Source organism: Carcharhinus amblyrhynchos, chromosome 28 (assembly GCF_965287045.1).
Source record: "Carcharhinus amblyrhynchos chromosome 28, sCarAmb.v2.hapA, whole genome shotgun sequence".
In the NCBI taxonomy this organism is placed as follows: domain Eukaryota; kingdom Metazoa; phylum Chordata; class Chondrichthyes; order Carcharhiniformes; family Carcharhinidae; genus Carcharhinus; species Carcharhinus amblyrhynchos.
The window spans coordinates 3267471-3280466 of record NC_137351.1 but is presented as its reverse complement, the minus strand read 5'-3'; the positions used below and the strand labels follow the sequence as shown (position 1 = coordinate 3280466).

At 46.5% G+C, this 12996-nt stretch overlaps 1 protein-coding gene and 1 non-coding gene across 2 annotated transcripts in view; both read right to left on the bottom strand.

Annotated features, from left to right (window-relative positions):
* igdcc3 (immunoglobulin superfamily, DCC subclass, member 3) overlaps positions 1-12996 on the bottom strand; it is a 138152-nt gene that overhangs the window by 85400 nt on the left and 39756 nt on the right. The window lies entirely within an intron of this gene.
* On the bottom strand, positions 2407-2478 carry trnak-uuu (transfer RNA lysine (anticodon UUU)). Its single transcript has one exon. It is a non-coding gene; the product is annotated as a tRNA-Lys (tRNA).

Here is a 12996-nt window from a genome sequence, read left to right as displayed (position 1 = left end):
GCAGTGTTAATGTAAACCTACTTGTGACACTAATAAAATAAACTTTATCCTAACTTTCCCCTGTGGCTTGCTATTTCTGTGTTGCTAAGAGGACCCACTCCACCTCTTAATACCTACTCACTATTTAAATTCTGATAGGTGATGGTTGGCAGTCAATCTATTTAATATTCTCTCATTTAGCCACATACAGGAGGGACTTCAGATAAAGTTACAGAAATGTACTCCGCCCATTATGGTGGGGATTCGTACAAATCCCCTCCAAAACAAAAAATCAGGGCTAATCCTTCTCTTTAGTCTCTAATGGTCCAACTGACCAGATGTGCATTTCCCAAAATTGTGTGTTTTTATGTAAGGGGTTAAGGAACACATCTGTAAACAGAACTCCCCTCCTGCCAATGTAACTGTTGTTATACACAGCCATCCACATATGTCCCATCCTTACCCCTTATCAGAGTGAACAAAGATTTAATTAAAAATATTGGGCTTCTCCCGGGATCCGTGCCTCAGCTCATGGGTCTATGATCAGAGTGTTGGATACGCACAATGAAACCACACTATTACTGCATAATTCCTTCAGATGAACGTGCACACAGCAACAGAAATAAGTCATGATTATATGAACAGACTCAAACAAACCGAGAGATCGCCGGACAAAGCAGAGGGATCTCACGACCTTGTAGACTCCCTTGGGTCATTGTCACTGACCCTTACGCCACCCTCCCCACCCCCCGCCCACCCCCGGCTTCCTCCCAACCTCCAGAGTCCAAGGGGCACAATGTGAAAACCTATGGTTTCTCATTACATCTCGAAACTCCTCTGCCTAATTTCTATTTGGAGGGCAAATTAAATCTCTCAATCCTCCCCTTATTTACAGGGCACACCAACTTCTTGTTTATAGCGGGTGATACGCCGTACTACCCAGATCATATTACCAGCTCTCTAGGAAATGCTATCAAATAGTAACTTTTCAATCTGGCAAACTGAGTCAAAAATGGGTCCACAAATACTGTAACACAAGCGGTGCATTACTCTGCTCGGAAAACCGTCATGTTGATAGCAAATTAAACAGCCTCACGACTGCTGAGATTCTCAGTTACTCTCCCAACACTGAATTAATTGGATACAGAAGACAAACTGCTCTCTTTTGTGACGGCGCACAATGGAAATGTCAGGGCCCCGGGTCTGAGGCTCACGCAGGCTTTGGCTTGCCATCTGGCGCCAGGTCAGATGGCTCACCAGAGGCCCCCTTAAGCAACCAGCTGACTACAGGAACACAGGGGAAATCACGGAGAAGGAATCACATCTGCACAGAAACACACACACACACACACACACACACACACTCATTTAAATTTCTCACTCCTAGGAGAATTCTCCCGGACTCTTTGCCTTGCATTGTACCTGGGAGAGTGCGCTAATGAATCTAGCCCAGTAAATTAGACCTTTCTAATTAAGTAGATGGTACATCCAATAATTTGTTCATAAGCAACTTTATTCATCCATCATATTTTAGCTGCAGCACGGGCACAGATCTATCCTTGGCTCAAGCCTTGTTTGACTTCAGAGCTACATCTTCACTCACTGTACACACTGACAGGTCAGACCAGTGGGAGCCATTACCACTGTAAAATACAACCATAAACACAAATTCAGTTCAGATAAATAAAACAACAGCAAGCACAGAGAAGCAAAACTCAAACACCATGACTCCTCTATCTGAATCCTGTGCTACAAAGCAAACTTGTGGATGTACATTCAGTTGGCCGGCCAGCCGGGGGGGTGGGACGGGGGGTTGCAACTTTTCAAAGGGTTCAAGGGGAAAGGGCCACATGCTGAGGAGTTTGGGCAGAGCTTTTCCCCTTTCTGAGGGGCAGGCTACAATAACAGGCCACCTCCTCCAGATGGAGCCTGCAGCAATAGGCAGAATTACATCTCTTCAGAAGTATGGTGGGGTATTTGGCGAGGCCACAGTGACAAAGCTATGGGGCAGCTGATTCCATCCCTGACAGCAAACCAATATTCATAGAATCATAGAATACCCCCCCGCAGTACAATAGGCGACCATTTGGCCCATCGGGTCTGCACATACTCTTTGACAGACTATCTTACCAAGGTCCTCTCCTCCGCCCTACCTCCACAACCCCAGGCATTTACAATGGCTAACCCCCATAACCTACACATCTTTGGACACTAACAGGCAATTTAATATGACCAATCAACCTAACCTGCACACCTTTGGACTGTGGGAGGAAACCACAGCGTATGGAGAAAACCCACGCAGAGATGGAGAAAATGTGCAAACTCCACAGACAGACAGTCATGCAAGACCAGAATTGGACCCGAGTCCCTGGTACTGTGAGGCAGCAGTGCTGACCACTGTGTCACCGTGCCACCCTTAAAATGCTCTTCCCTGACCAGGAATCAAACCTGGGCCACTGTGGTAAAAGCACCAAAGCCTAACCACTCGGCCACCAGGGAATAACTTGGCCAGGGTTTCTTGATAACTGGCTGTCTTCGCAGAGAGAGCCTGAACTCAAAAGGCTATGGGATAACTGACCATCCTATGGGATAACTGAGCCAGGACTGTCATATCCATGAAGTAGTCATTCACTTCCGATCAGGAAGTCTGTGATTACAGCACAATGGTATAACTGATGTCTCATATGGTGGCTTGAACTGGAATCACCAACAATTTTAATTCTTTCATGGGGTCACTGGCAAGGCCCAGCACTTGTTGACTGTCCCTAATTGCCCTTGAACTGCAGATACAGGGGACACATACGAGTCAACCGTTAACTGAGGGTCTACAGTCACATGTAGGTCAGGCCAAAAGGTTTCCTTCCCTGAACCACATTCATGAACCAAATGGGTTTTTACAATAATCGATGATAGTGCAGACAGAGGAGTTTTATATTGCAGATTTACTATCTGAGATTAAATTCCACCAGCTGCCATGGTGGGATTTGAACCCGTGACCCAGATCATTAGATATAGAATCCCGATAGTATGGACGGAGGCCATTCAGCCCATCGAGTCTGTATTGACCACAATCCCACACAGGCCCTATTCCCATAACCCCACATATTTGCCCTGCTAAACCCCCTGACAGTAGAATCAACTTTGCTTGGCCAATCAACCTAACCCACACATCTTTGGACTGTGGGAGGAAACCAGGGCACGTGGAGGAAACCCACGCAGACACGGGGAGAACATACAAACTCCACATTGACAAGTCACCCGAGGCCAGAATTGAATCTGGGTCCCTGGCGCTGTGAGGCAGCAGCGCTAACGACTGTGCCGCCGTGCCACCCCAAATTATTAGTCCAATGACATTATCGCTACACCACTGTGTCCCCCATATGTGTAAAGAAGCACGTACTGACAGTGTACTGGCACCTTCATATTGAAAAGGGAGACTCTTGCAATGTTTGGGCAGTGGGATATTTGACACCATTGTGTAGGTAGGTTCTGGAGAGCCACATGACTCCAGGATACCACCCTGAAGGCAGCTGCAAGGTGCCTGAAAGTCTTTTGGGATCCGGGACACCATGTGACATCAGTTGCTCTGTTGAGTTCAATCTAACAAGTGTTCAAAAATATTCTTTCAAGGCAAAGCATTTTTTTAGTTTAGGCAGATTGTCTATCAGTGACAATGCTCTTTACAAGAGTAAGGAACTGAAATGTATAATCCTAACACATCGCACCCCCTGGTAATTGCTTTTTTTTGCTCAGCAGCTTGTGTGTGTTCAGGCTGGCACCCATCACTCATCTCACACACTAACAATCTCCTGTAAAAGATCCCAGTGCTCTGTAATAACATGTTTCAGTTAGAGTGAAGGTTCGGGTGCAGATATCACTAATTGATCCTTTTAAAAGGTTTCCAGAAACTGTAACATTTTCATCACAAATGCAACAGAAATGGTTCTAACCTTTCTAAAAGCAACAAAATAAAAAGCCCTTACTAATTATTTGAAATAACCAATTATTCAGTCATTGCAATCCCTGTAATTACATCATTTTCCCAATATGAAGTCTTTTGTTTGGATGATTAGTGGTTCTACTGCACAGAACTGCTTCATTCCGGCAAATCTCATCCCCATTTGCTCGGTGTTAAATTCATCTCGCCCATACCTCACTCAAGGGTGTGTACAGTGAAGAGGAGACACAGTTAAAATGGTCTTCTGTAACATAGGACTGTAATAAAATGAAACGTGAAGATCGGGCTATAATAAGTATGCTATTTAACTTAGAACGGGTCACAAGAACTAAATTCACAAGGACTGGGCAAGGTCTGAGATTAGTAAAGACTCCAAAAATGTGTAGGTTAGGTGAATTAGCCATGGGTGACATGCTGGCACAGCGGTTACCACTGCTGCCTCACAGCATCAGGGACCCAGGTTCAATTCCAGTCTTGGGTGACTGTGTGGAGTTTGCATGTTCTTCCCATGTCGGTGGGGGTTTCCTCCCACAGTCCAAAAGACGTGCTGGTTAAGTGCATCGGCCATGCTAAATTCTTCCTCAGTGTACCCGCACAGGAGTTGGAGTGTGATGCATGTAACTTCATTGCAGTGTTAATGTAAACCTACTTGTGGCACTAATAAATAAACATAAACTTAAATGCACGGGGTTACAGGGATGTGGTGGGGATAGGTGGTGTTGCACCTGGGTAAGATGCTCTTTCAGAGAGTCAGTGCAGATTCAATGGGCTGAATGTCCTTTCTATACTGCAGGGGTTCTATGATCCTGTACTTAATTTCACAACAGGGTAATGGACATATCCAGGGAACAGTTTTATCCATTGACAGAAAAACATGGGTTATATAAATGAGAACTGATTGATTTTCCTTTGGGGTGGGGTTGGGGAGGGGAGAGATGCTGGTGGGACTAGGTATTTGTAATGGTGTTGGATTGTCAAAAAGCCCAGAATTAAATGAACACACATGGACTGTGGATGGAGGGGAGGTGATGGCCAGTGGTATTATTGCTAGGCTTAATCCAGAAACTCAGGCTAATGTTCTGGTGACCCGGGCCTGAATCCTGACATGGCAGATGGTGGAATTTAAATTTGTTAAAAATGCGGAATTAAAAATCTACTGATGACCATGAAACCATTGTCGATTGTTGGAAAAACCCATTTGGTTTGTTAATGTCCTTTAGGGAAGGAAATCTGCGGTCATTACCTGGTCTGGCTGACATGTCTACTGCAGGAACACACCAAGGCACCTTCAACAGCACCTTCCAAACTCATGCCCTCTACCATCTAGGACAAAGTCATCATGGGAACACTACCACCAGCAAGTTCCCCTCCAAGTCATACACACCATCCCAACTGGAAACGACATTGCCATTCTTTCGTCATCATGGGGTCTAAATCCTAGAACTCCCTCTAAATTTGCTGCTCCAACAGCATTCCTGCATCCCCCTGTCTCCAGTATCCTTTGTTCTCTGAAACAGATCAATAAACTGTTACCAGAGGCCTCAAGTCTGAGGGCACCAAAGCACACCAAACATGGCCGAGCAGGCATCTCTTACTGCCAGCCACTGGCTTGTTAAAGGACTTTACAGACTGATACTAACCTGCTTAGCTGGCCCATGAATACATCTTCCTTGGCCATCAGGTCCTGGGGCAGGACTTGCTCCTGGCTCAGAGGCAGGGATGCTAGCCACTGCGCCACAAGACCTCCACATTCCCAGGTGCTGCACTAAAAGAAATGGACTTGTCAAAAAGCCCGGTGAAATCAGGAGCCCTGTAATTCTGACATTCATTACCATAAATGACATCCGCCAAGGATATTTAACATCCACCATCAAATTTGGGAAATCGTGCCAGCTCTTGGATACCTGTTGGAAAGACTGCGTAACCGTAAACACATTCCCAATAAAAACTGTCCAAAAATAGGTGAAGCTAAGGAGGAAATCTGGCCTGAGGTGTTACAAAGAAGTGCAGAGTCAGGGAAGACCAGTTGCACTCCATCAGGCCAGTCACAAAGTCCACAAAACACTGAACGTCACTCATTGCTCATGACCGTTTATAGTAAATGTATTTTTTTTGTTTTAGAAGGTGGGAGCACACTCCCACATCTGGACGCTGACAGGATTTGGTGCGACGCTGGCTTTTACAGTTAATCAATTTTACTTTCCACTGAAGTCAGTGGTCAGCAACATTAGATAGGACATTCTGGTTGAGCCCATGCTTTTCCCACCCAAAAGGTTAGGTTAGAATTATCCCCAGGAGCTCTTGAGCCACAGAGAACATCACAGCTGAAATCTGTCCGCTTTACAGACTCTACAGGTGATCACAGTAAGAAGTCTCACAACACCAGGTTAAAGTCCAACAGGATTATTTGGCATATGAGTTTTTGGAGCACTGCTCCTGCCTCAGGTGAGTGGAGAGCGGGGTTCACAACACAGGTGAGCAACACACAGCAAGCAGGAGCGGCCACTCTGTTTGATTCCTCCCAGTCACCTGCTTTAAGTGCTGGTCTTAGAATCCAACAGTGCAGAAGGAGGCCATTCGGCCCATCGAGTCTGCACCAACATCAATCCCACGTAAGCACTACCCCCGTAACCCTGCACATTTGCCCCACTAATCCCTCCAACCTATGCTTCCCGGGATACTAGGGAGCGACTTAGCACGGTCAATGCACCTAACCTGCACATCGTTGGACTGTGGGAGGAAACCAGAGCCCCTGGAGGAAACCCACGCAGACACAGGGAGAATGTGCAAACTCCACGCAGTCACCCGAAGCTGGAATTGAACTGGGTCCCTGGAGCTGTGCTCACCACTGTGCTACTTTGCTGCCCAAATCCATGCATCAAACAAGTGAGTAATCTGAGATCAGTTAACTCCGCACAGACCAGGTATTGAGATAGGAGACCTTCAAATCTTTACTGTTCAGCGTTGCACCACACGGTATTGTTACCTGTTAAACTATCAGAGGAACTAAAATTCGCATTCCCTTAATTGCACAAAGTACCACTCCAACAGAAGGTGCAAAGATATTTTTCTCTTATTAAGAATGCAGTGTTTTTTTTAACACACTTGATTATTATCACAGCTGACAGCAATGGTTTTAAAAGCAAAAGCCTGAAATATTGCCCTGTTTAGAACTAACCATCAGGTTGAACTTTGCCCTCTGCACAACTTGACCTCTGCTGCAAAGTTCTGCTCAAGAGGACAATTTATGGCAGATATTCTATATATGTATATACACTTAGCAGTTCACATACCTGTATGCAGCGATATATGGATCTTCTGCTTGTCCCTCATCTGTGAAGCAGATTCCTCATCTGGGTGAGGCTTGTCTTAGCTTATCTGCTTAGAGTAAAAGCTGATGGAACCCAAACACATCATCCGACTTTCTCATAAATTGTTCCTGGGCTGTTACATCCACAAATGTGTGAGTAGCACCCACAACGTCCGCATCATTAATATAGATCGCAAGGAGCAATAGTCCCAACAGAGATCTCTGCGGGACTCCACTAGCAAACAACTGACCTTCAAACCAAGCCAGTTCCATTAATAACAACTCTCTGCCTTTGGGATAAGAACATAAGAACATAAGAAATAGGAGCAGGAGTAGGCCATCTAGCCCTTCGAGCCTGCCCCGCCATTCAATAAGATCATGGCTGATCTGTTGTGGCTCAGTTCCACTTTCCCGCCCTCTCCCCATAACCCTTAATCCCCTCTCTTATCAAGAACCCATCAACCCACTTCTTAAAAATATTTAGCGAGGCAGCCTCCACCACTTCAACGGGCAGAGAATTCCAGAGATTCACCACCCTTTGAGTGAAGAAGTTCCTCCTCAACTCCGTTCTAAACCGCCTCCCCTTTATCTTGAGGCTGTGCCCCCTAGTCCTACTGTCTTTTTTGAGCGGGAAGAGTCTCTCCACCTCTATCCTATCCATCCCATTCATCATCTTATACGTCTCAATGAGATCTCCCCTCATTCTTCTAAACTCTAACGAGTACAAGCCTAGTTTATTCAGCCTCTCCTCATAGCTCAATCCCCTCAACTCCGGTATCAGCCTAGTAAACAGGTTTACAGTTTATTTATTTACTACTGTTGCAAGTAGGCTTACATTAACACCACAATGAAGTTACTGTGAAAATCCCCTAGTCGCCACACTCTAGCACCTGTTCAGGTACACTGAGGGAGAATTTAGCATGGCCAATCCACCTAACCAACACATCTTTCAGACTATGGGAGGGAACCGGAGCACCCAGAGGAAATCCACCCAGACACGGGGAGAAGGCGCAGACTCCACACAGCCAGTGGTCCAAGCTGGAAATTGAACCCAAATCTCTGGCGCTGTGAGGCATCAGTGCTAACCACTGTGCCACTGTACTACCCTCGAGAGCAGTATAATGGAAAATAATGAAAGCAGTATACAGGGGTCTATATCTGATACTATATAATGGAAGTGACAGAACACAATTCAAACATTTTGGGATGATATTGTGGATTTAATAGGGTATTTACCATAATGACAGGACAATGAGAACATGATAACAGGTCTATAAGGGAACTGTAACTGTAATATAACTTTGAAAAGGGTGATATAATAACATGTATATGTATTTTAAATATTAATGTATTTGATATCAATAATTGTTTGCAAGCCACAATCAAATTCTATTCTACTGAACCACTGAAATATCATGCAGAATTAGGTCTAATCTTTTTCCTCATGTACGTCTCTGATGAGTGTCGCTGTTCAACGTGATTACAGAACGAGGGGTCACGAACCGAGCATAATGAAAAGGAAGAATATGAGATCACACTCAGCAATCCACCAAACACAACAAAAGCAGGTCAGAGGCTGGGAATTCTGTGATGAGTAACACACTTCCTGCCTCCCCGAAGGCCGTGCACTATCTACAAGGTGCAAGTCAGGACTGCGATGGAATACTTTCCTCTCACCTGGATGAGTATCACAGCGTTCGAGACACAGCAACCCACTTGACTGGCATCACATTCACCACCTTAAAGATTCACGCCCTCCATCACTGGTGCACAGTGGCAGTAGTGTACATCATTGTGCCATCTACGAGATGCACGGCAGCAACTGGTCAAGTCTCTTCTGACGGCCCCTTCCAAACCTCCACCATCTAGGACGAGGTTGTCATGGGAACACCACCACTACCAGCAAGTTCCCCTCGAAGCTGCACACCACTCTGTGACTTGGAACCCTATCACTGTTCCCTCACTGTCACCGGGTCCTGGGACCCCCTCCCCAGCAGCACGGTGGGTGCATTTACACCACGTGGGCTGCAGCGGTTCAAGCTTCACGTCACCTTCTCAAGGGCAATTAGGAATAAAGCAACAAATTCTGTTGCTGTCAAAGCTGGCGTACCACGAAAGAATAAAATAGCACACACTCTGTCATTCTTTTCTGAAAATGTGAAGTAAGTAAACAGTCCTACGATCAGATGCTGATGGACACAACGAGCCAACAGTCTTGACATGAAGCCCTGGACGGCCCCCCCCTCCCCCAACCTGATTGAGTACCTCTGAAGCTAAGCAACTCAAAAGACAATATCCTCGAAAACATTCCAACTCCAGGCCTCCCGACATGACCTTACGGGTCCTCCTGCTATTCAGAGTCAAATGTTTAGAAATCAGCAGATGAGACTACAGCTGGGAAAGAAAAAAAGTCTTTTCTTTTGATAAATTGCAGGGGGCTTTTTTTTGCTGTTCCTTTGTTAAAAATTCTCACCTTCTACGAGATTTCTCTTTGGAACGGGGGAGGGGGTGGCGGTGGGGGTTCTTGTTTGCTAACCTTTCATGAGCAGTCAGACATTACAAAGAAAGCGAGTGGGGTTTAAGATCCGGCACTCACTTCTGCTTTCAACGATGCAGCTGTTCTTTAATGTGGGCAGATGTTCTCCTGAGCGCCACTAACACCTGGCACCTTTTCTGGGGGTGTCCAGTTCTGTTTCATTCAGCAATGGCAGGTCCCTGAGTGGGAGCACATGGACGGAACTCCACACCAGGAGTTTGGTGCAGCACGGTGGCAGAGTGGTAGGCACTGCTGCCTCACAGCTCCAGGGACCCGGGTTCAATTCCCGGCTTGGGACCCTGTCTGTGTGGAGTTTGCACATTCTCCCCGTGTCTGCATGGGTTTCCTCCGGTTGCTCTGGTTCCCTCCCGCACTCCAAAGATGTGCGGGATAGCTGGATTGGCCATGCTGAATTGCCGCTTAGTATCATGGGGATTAGCAGGATAAGAACATAAGAACATAAGAAATAGGAGCAGGAGTAGGCCATCTAGCCCTTCGAGCCTGCCCCGCCATTCAATAAGATCATGGCTGATCTGTTGTGGCTCAGTTCCACTTTCCCGCCCTCTCCCCATAACCCTTAATCCCCTCTCTTATCAAAAACCCATCAACCCGCGTCTTAAAAATATTTAGCGAGGCAGCCTCCACCACTTCAACGGGCAGAGAATTCCAGAGATTCACCACCCTTTGAGTGAAGAAGTTCTTCCTCAACTCCGTTCTAAACCGCCTCCCCTTTATCTTGAGGCTGTGCCCCCTGGTCCTACTGTCTTTTTTGAGCGGGAAGAGTCTCTCCACCTCTATCCTATCCATCCCATTCATCATCTTATACGTCTCAATGAGATCTCCCCTCATTCTTCTAAACTCTAGCGAGTACAAGCCTAGTTTATTCAAATATGTAGGATTACAGGGGATAAGGTCTGGGTAGGATTGTGGGTGGTGCAAGCTCAATGGGCTGAATGGCCTCTTCCTGTACTGTAGGGAGTCAATGTGCCACTGTGGGACTGATTAGAAGTGGCTAACAAAGCAGGTCAACATAGCGATTAAAGGGACACTGAGACAGACACTGGAAATGGTCATTTAAAAAGGAGCCCTCACTAATAATATGTTGGGCCATTAAAGTATTTCTGCTGCAGACTGCAATGCCAAGCTGGGACAGATTGCCACAGCAGAGCAGAACTGGAGCTAGTAGAAGCTGTCACATTAACTAAGTTAGTACAGACCTTACTGGGGTGGGATTTATAAAGACAGCCCCACTGTTCATGAGTGCACGTGGTGCCAGACCTGAACCTGATCCATCAGGCTGGGACAGGTAGAGGCAAACATGCTGAACCCAACTGGTACCATTTCCCATACCAGACTGAGATTTATATAACCAATCAGGCCAGACTGCTGAAGGTTCCTGTACCAGGCAGGAACCGGGTATAGGCTCTGATGTCAAGCTGGGGCGGTGGGTGGGGTGGTGGGGGAGGAAGCAGATGGTGAAATCGCATCAATTCAACGAGCTGGAATATCTCGTGCTTCCAGATGGGTGATGTGCAGGAAGGGCAGTCGCCTTGACACAAACTGCCCTGCACTCCTGAAAGGGAACTGGCTGAGAGAGTAACGATGACCATTCCCTGGAGAATGGAGAAAGCAAGCTCGGGGAAGGGGAGGGGAACATGGGGGTCCCAAGGTAGGAAATAACATCGCCACACTGGCTACCAATTAAGAACAGGGAAACAGAACACTTGCAGGATAGAATTTCACAAGATCAAAGCAGAAAAAAATGAAGATGTGTTCCTCTCACTGATTCACAAATTAAAACTGCCTTCAGGAGCTCGCAAACACACAAGGCAACATTGAACACAATTGTTTTCAGTTTATGCTTTTGTATCCTGAAATTCACAGGAGCATTCAATGGTCTCCAAGTTAAACCTTGCCCTTAATTCAAAAATAGTTCCTTCACTCCCCCCTCCCCCCCAGAACTAGTGTGCATTACATCTTCAAGTATTTGTCATATCAAGGGAGGGAAAGCATTTCAACACACACACGCACACACACACATGTACACACAAATGCACACACACACGCGAATGCACACACACACACACACACACACACAAATGACTGGGCTCTGCATTAAAATGCTTTCATTTAACTTCATTTTGTTTGAGACTTGTTTATCAGCTGCCGCAGAGTGACAATGAGGAGCCCTGAAGGCCAGGTCACCCCTATGGTTACAGGGTTCTGGCCTTTTTGGTTAAGCAGAAGTCAATGTCCCTTCCCCCCAGGCTCTGAGAGAATATCTGGGAGGAGAGGCCATGACCTGCTGCTCTGTTGCTGCTGTGAGCGAGGTCACCCGCTTTCAGTCCCGCCCCAAACCCTTTTAGCTCCCATGATTTTTTGTAAAAAAGTGCGATAAAGAGGGGCCTCCGAGGGCTCCCAGATGCAGCAGAACATTCAGTCTGTTAATGAGAAACAGGGAAGGAATGAAAGGGAAGGATTATCCAACAGCAATTTCAGAAAGTTCCCTATTTGAAATTCTTTTAAAAAGTGGATTTCAGAGGAAGCTCCAAGCTGTGCCTGTCCATGTGGTTTACTCAGCAGAGCTGGTACAAAGAAATCACACACTCTTCACGACCAATGCCAAGATTGGGCACTGCCCTTTTACACCAGGTAGATGGCACAGAAACCAGCCGCTCAGCCCAATCGGTCCTCCTTCAAAGTTTATTTATTACAAGTGGGCTTACATTAACACTGCAATGAAGTTACTGTGAAAATTCCCCAGTCACCACACTCCGGTCAATGCTAACCAGCACGTCTTTCAGACTATGGGAGGAAACCGGAGCACCCAGAGGAAACCCACGCAGACACGGGGAGAACATGCAGATTCTGCACAGACAGGGACCCAAGCCGGGAATTGAACCCAGGTCCCTGGCTCTTCGAGGCAGCGGTGCTAACCACTGTGCCACCCTATCTTTTCTCATCAAAATCTACCATCTATTCCCTCCTCCTTCATCAACTATCCCCAGATTGCTTTAACCACTCCCTGGGGTAGGGAGTTCCACATTCTCCCCACCCTTTTTTCTGAATTCCCTATGGGATTTCTTGGTGACTATTTTGTGTTGATGATCTCTCGTTATTGCTCTTCCCCAAAAGGGGAAATAGTCTCTCTGTCTCCGCAACCCCCTCCCCACCATCCACCGACACCCCACAACCTCCCACACACCCACTCAC